Source organism: Otolemur garnettii, unplaced genomic scaffold (assembly GCF_000181295.1).
Source record: "Otolemur garnettii isolate 467f Iridium unplaced genomic scaffold, OtoGar3 scaffold00066, whole genome shotgun sequence".
Lineage (NCBI taxonomy): Eukaryota > Metazoa > Chordata > Mammalia > Primates > Galagidae > Otolemur > Otolemur garnettii.
This window is the reverse complement of record NW_003852461.1, coordinates 9,207,719-9,213,718: the sequence shown is the minus strand read 5'-3', so window position 1 is coordinate 9,213,718 and position 6,000 is coordinate 9,207,719. Positions and strand designations below refer to the sequence as shown.

General features: G+C 36.8%; 1 protein-coding gene across 1 annotated transcript in view; it reads left to right on the top strand.

Moving 5' to 3' along the window:
- The window catches only part of DOCK7 (dedicator of cytokinesis 7), a 227,951-nt gene that overhangs the window by 184,620 nt on the left and 37,331 nt on the right, over positions 1–6,000 (top strand). The gene's annotated exons all lie outside the window — the stretch shown is intronic.

Genomic DNA, 6,000 nt, shown 5'->3' with positions numbered 1-6,000 from the left:
AAAAAAAAAAAAAAAAACTCAGGCCAGATATCTGTTGCCTACAAGAAATACACCGTAGCTCAAAAGACGAAACAAGACTCAGGATAAAGAGATGAGCAACAGTATTCCAGGCAAATAGAAAGCAGAAAAAAGCTGGCAGTGCGATCTTGCCTGCAGATACAGTGGGATTCAAACCAACAAAAATAATGAAAGACAAAGACGGAAACTAAATACTGGTCATAGGAAACACACACAATATGAAGAGATTTCAATAGTTAACATCTATGGCCCTATCTGAATGCTCCTTGATACGTAAACCCTAACTGATATGAAAGATATGATGTCTTCCCACCCTATAATAGTTGAAGATTTTAACACCCCATTGACAATACTGGACAGATCCTCCAAGCAGAAACTAAACAAAGAAATATGGACTTAAATAAGACCCTAGAACAAATGGACTTAACAAACATTTATAGAACACTTTATCCTAACAAAACCAAATACACATTCTTCTCATCAACCCACTGATCATCTTCCAAAATAGATCATATCTTAGGTCACAAAACTAACCTCAACAGATTCAAAAGAATAGAAATTACCCCCTGTATCTTCTCAGACCATCATGGAATAAAAGTTGAACTCAACAGCAACAGAAATCTTCATAGTCAAATTAAAATCACAGAAACTAAATAACCTTATGCTAAATGATTGCTGGGTCATAGATGAAATCAAAAATGAGATCATTAGATTTCTGGAACAAAACAGGAATGAAGCCACAAACTATCAAAATGTGTGGGATACTGCAGAGGCAGTCCTTAGAGGGAAAATCATAGCATCAGATGCCTTCAAGAAAATAGAAAGAGAGAAAATCAGCTTCCTAATGGGCCATCTCAAGCAACTGGAAAAGGAAGACCAATCTAATCCCAAACCTAGCAAAAGAAAGAAATAACCAAAATTAGAGCAGAACTAAATGAAATTGAAAACAAAAGAATAACTCAGAAGATCAGTGAAACAAAAAGTTAGTCCTTTGAAAAGATTAATAAAATTGACAAACCCTTCACTAGACTAACCAGAAACAGAGAAAGAAGATTTCTAATAACTATAATCAGAAATGATAAAGGGGAAATAACAACACATGCCATTGAAATACAAAAGATTCTCAGCAATTACTATAAAAAACTCTATTCCCAGAAATATGAAAATATAGAGTAGATAGACCAATATCTGGAAGCACAATACCTAACAAAACTCAACCAGAAAGATTTAGAAATCTTGAATAGACCAATATCAAGTACTGAGCTAGCATCAATTATACAAAATCTCCCAGAAAAGAAAAGCCTTGGACCAGATGGTTTCACACCAGAATTCTATCAAACCTTCAAAGAGGAAGTAGTTTCTATAATGCGTAACTTTTCAAATATAGAGAAAGAAGGAATCCTACCCAACATATCCTATGAAGCAGACATCACCCTGATCCTCAAACCAGAAAAGGACCCAACAAAAAAAGAAAACTATAAACCAATATTATTAATGAATATCAATGCAAAAATATTCAACAAGATGTTAGCAAACAGAATACAACAACACATTAAAAAGGTTATACACCATGATCAAGTGGGTTTTATCCCAGAGACACAAAGTTGGTTCAGCATACACAAATCTATAAATATAATACACCACATTCATAGAATCAAAACAAAGACCATATGATTCTTTCAGTTGATGCAGAAAAGGCTTTGACAGTAGCCAGCATCCTTTCATGATAAAAACACTCAAGAAAATAGGCTTAGAAAGAACATTCCTTAAGCTGATAGAGGCTATCTACAGCAAACCCACATCCAATATCATAATGAATGAAGTAAAACTGAAAGCACTTCCACTCAAATCTGGAACCAGGCAAGGATGCCCACTGTCTCCACTGCTATTTAACATACTGTTGGAAGTCCTAGCTGTCACAATCAGGCAAGAGAAGGAGACCAAAGGAATCCAAATGGGGACAGAGGAGGTCAACTTCTCCCTTTTTGCATATGACATGATCTTATACCTGGAAAATCCCAGGGACTCAACTACAAAGCTCTTAGAAGTGATCAAGGAATATAAGCAATGCCTCAAGTTGCAAAATTAATGCCCAGAAATCAGTAGGTTCTTATATGCCAATTGTCAAGCCAAGAACAAAATCAAAGACTCTATTCCTTTTACAGTACCACCAAAGAAGATGAAATACCTGGGAATAAATCCAACAAAATATGTGAAAGATCTCTATAAAGAGAATTATGAAACTTTGAGAAAGGAAATAGCAGAAGATGTCAACAAATGGAAGAACATACCATGCTCATGGCTGGGAAGATTCAACATCATTACAATGTGCATATTACCCAAAGAAGTCTTTTGATTCAGTGCAATCCCCATCAAAGCACCAATGTCATACTTTAAAGATCTTGAGAAAATAGTACTTTGATTCATATGGAACCAGAAAAAACCCAAATGACAAATACAGTTCTTAGAAAAACCATTCTGGAGACATCACATTGCCAGACTTCAGGTTATATTACAAGGCAATAGTGATCAAAACAGTATGGTACTGGCACAAAAATAGAGACATAGATCTATGGAATAGGATAGGGAATCTAGAGGTGAACCCAGCCACATATTGTCATTTAATCTTTGCTGAGCCTAACAAAAACATGCAATCGGGAAAAGAATTGTTATTTAAGAAATGGTGCTGGGAGAACTGGTTATCCACATGCAGAAGACTGAAACTGGAACCATACCTCTCACCACTGACAGAAATTGATTCTCATTCTCATTGGATAAAAGATTTAAATTTAAGACACAAAACAATAAAGATTCTAGAAGAGAGTGTGGGGAAACACTTGAAGATATTGGCCTGGGGAAAAAACTTAATGAGGAAGACTCTTCTAACAATTGCAGCATCACCAAAAATAACGGAGACTTGATCAAGCTGAAAAGCTTTTGCACAGCTAAGAGTACCACAAACAGAGCAAACAGACAGCCCTCAGAATGGGGGATTTTTGCATTATGAATCTGACAAAGGACAGATAACTAGAATCTACAGAGAACTCAAACAATAAGAAAAGTGCAAACAACCCTCTCTAGAAGTGGGCAACTGATTTGAACAGAAACTTCTCTGAAGATAACAGATGAGTGGCCAACAAACACATGAAAAAATGTTCATTGTCCTTAATCATCAGAGAAATGTGAATCAAAACCACTCTAAGATACCACCTAACCCTAATAAGATTAGCCCACATCACAAAGTCCCAAAACACCAGATGCTGGCATGGATGTGGAGAGAAGGGAACACTTCTATACTGCTGGTAGGATTGCAAACCATTATAGCCCTTTTGCAGAGAAGTATGGAGAATCCTCAATGATCTGAAAGTAGACCTTTCATTTGACCCTACAGTCCCATTGCTGGGTATCTACCAAGAAGAACAAAAATCATTTTACTACAAAGACATTTGCACTAGAATGTTTAATGGACCTCAACTCATAATTGATAACTCATGGAATTATGGGTTTCCCATCAACCCATGAATGGATCAATTAACTGTGGTATATGTACACGGTGAAATGTTCAGCCCTTAAAAAAAAAATGGAGACTTTACATCTTTTATATTTACCTGGATGGAGATGAAATACATTCTTCTTAGTAAAGTATCACAAGAATGGAAAACTAAATATCCAGTGTACTCCATACTAATATGAAGTCAATATATAAACAATTACATGTTCATAAGAACAGTAAAACACTAATATAGTCCAGTTCAGGGCAAGGGGGAGGGGGAGAGCAATGGCAGAAAGGGGGGGCGTGAGGTGGGATCTCACCCAATGTGCACATTGTGGGGGTGTCTAACACACACACACACACACACACACACACCCCGTGAGGCGCTCTTCTACAAATGGAACTTCATCCTGGAAGTGAGAACAATGTAACCAAAATATTTTACCCTCATATTAATTTGAATAAAGTTTAAAAAATAAAGTAAAAATAGAAAAATTAGCTAGGCATTGTGGCAGGCACCTGTAGTCCCAGCTACTCAGCAGGCTGAGGCAGAGGGATCACTTGAGCCCGGGAGTCTTAGGTTGCCGTGAGCTGGGCTCACACCATGGTACTGTAGGTACGGTAACAGAGAGAAACTCTGTCTCAAAAATAAGATGGCATTGAAAAACTAATAAAATGCAAACAGGGCAGTAATTCCTGTCATAAGAAGGTTGATTGAGAATTGGAATGTTTAGCTAAGGGGAACAAGTCCTAATGGCTGTCTTCGAATATTTAAAGAGCCACAGTCTTGAAGAATGGGAATAGTGTTTTATAGTGTTGTACTCCGAGAGTACAGCCAGAGTAACAGTACTTGAATGTTTGTGGTTTTAAAAAGTAGAAGTGTGCATGCTATTTGTTACTATGAAAAATAACAATCACAAATTTTAAAGTAATTTATTTAGGGTCTTTTATATTCTCCACACAGTGCCTTCATTCCTTGATTATGTCAAAATTTACTATTGTTATATATCATTATATTGTTCCATTGGCTTACTGATGGTTTTAATCAAAATTTTGATTGAATTCACTTAATTCATCTAGAGAGATTCATTTGCTATAGAAATCTGTTAGTTTTTATGTCTGTTAAATTTTCAAATAAAGTAACTGTGAAAAAATGTTTTTAAATTAGAAATTTTAGGCCAGGTATGGTGGTAGCTCACGCCTGTAATTGTAGCACTCTGGGTGGCCCAAGCAGTTGGATTGCTTGAGCTCAAGAGTTCAAGACCAACCTAAACAAGAAAGAGACCCCCATCTCTACTAAAAATAGAAAAATTAGCCAGGCGTTGTGGCAGGTGCCTATAGTCCCAGCTACTCAGGAGGCTGAGGCAGTATCACTTGAGCCCAGGAGGCTGAGGTTGCTGTGAACTATGATTCTATGGCGTTCTACCCAGAATGACAAAGTGAGAGTCTTATCTCAAAAAAAAAATTAGAAACTTTAAGTTTCTTTAGCTCCAAAGACATTCTCATTTAAAACCTTACTTCTTTTGAACAAAAATGGGGGGATATTTTTAGTCATTATACTTTTTTTAGTATTATAAAACTGGTAAATTAAGGATCAGAGTTTCCAATTTTCTTTAATTATCTGTAACATTTCTAGCTTATTTTAAATACTTTTTTGCTTTTTCAGTATAGGAAAATAAATATAAAGCAGATTAGGCTTAAAGAGAATTCAGAGGTATTTAATTTTTTTTTTTTTTTTTGGCAGTTTTTGGCTGGGGCCAGGGCTGGGTATGAACCTGCCACCTCCGGTATATGGGGCTGGCGCCCTACTCCTTGAGCCACAGGCACCGCCCCAGAGGTATTTAAATACTTATGTATAGGTGGTGCCTGTGGCTCAAAGAGTAGGGTGCTGGCCCCAGATACCAGAGGTGGCGGGTTCAAACCTGGCCCCAGCCAAAAACTGCAAAAAATAAATAAAAAAACACTTATGTGTAGTTGTATATTAGAGCCACTACAAATTCCTTCCGAAATAGTTTTGGATCTAAAAATTGTATAGAAAGCTTCCAAATACTTATCTTTATTGAAAGAATTTGCCTCCACGTGTTCTGAGAGTTCAGGTGACACTAGTGCAGCCTGTACCTGACAGGAACATATGGTTAATGTAGGCAGTGGGTGGTTTGGGGACTTGGATATAATCCACTCATCTGCAAATTGTTCTTATTACCTTTCATTCATAAATTTTTTCCCTTACTCTTCCGATTTTAGTTACTCTTTCACGTATAAATGTTTTTATTCACACGAGGATACGAATTGTCGATTTTTTGCTTTAGTGCTTGGGGGGCCTGGACATTTCTGAGTGGCTGCTCTCTGCCTGGTGCCAGGCTTGTCTCCTAACTGTATGATCTTGTTGAGGCTTTGTAAACAGGTTAGGTAAAGGCTAATGCTAATCGTAAAACGTTAATGTTGTTTATTTAACTTTAGCATACTGTAGTTATCGGCACAATTATGAC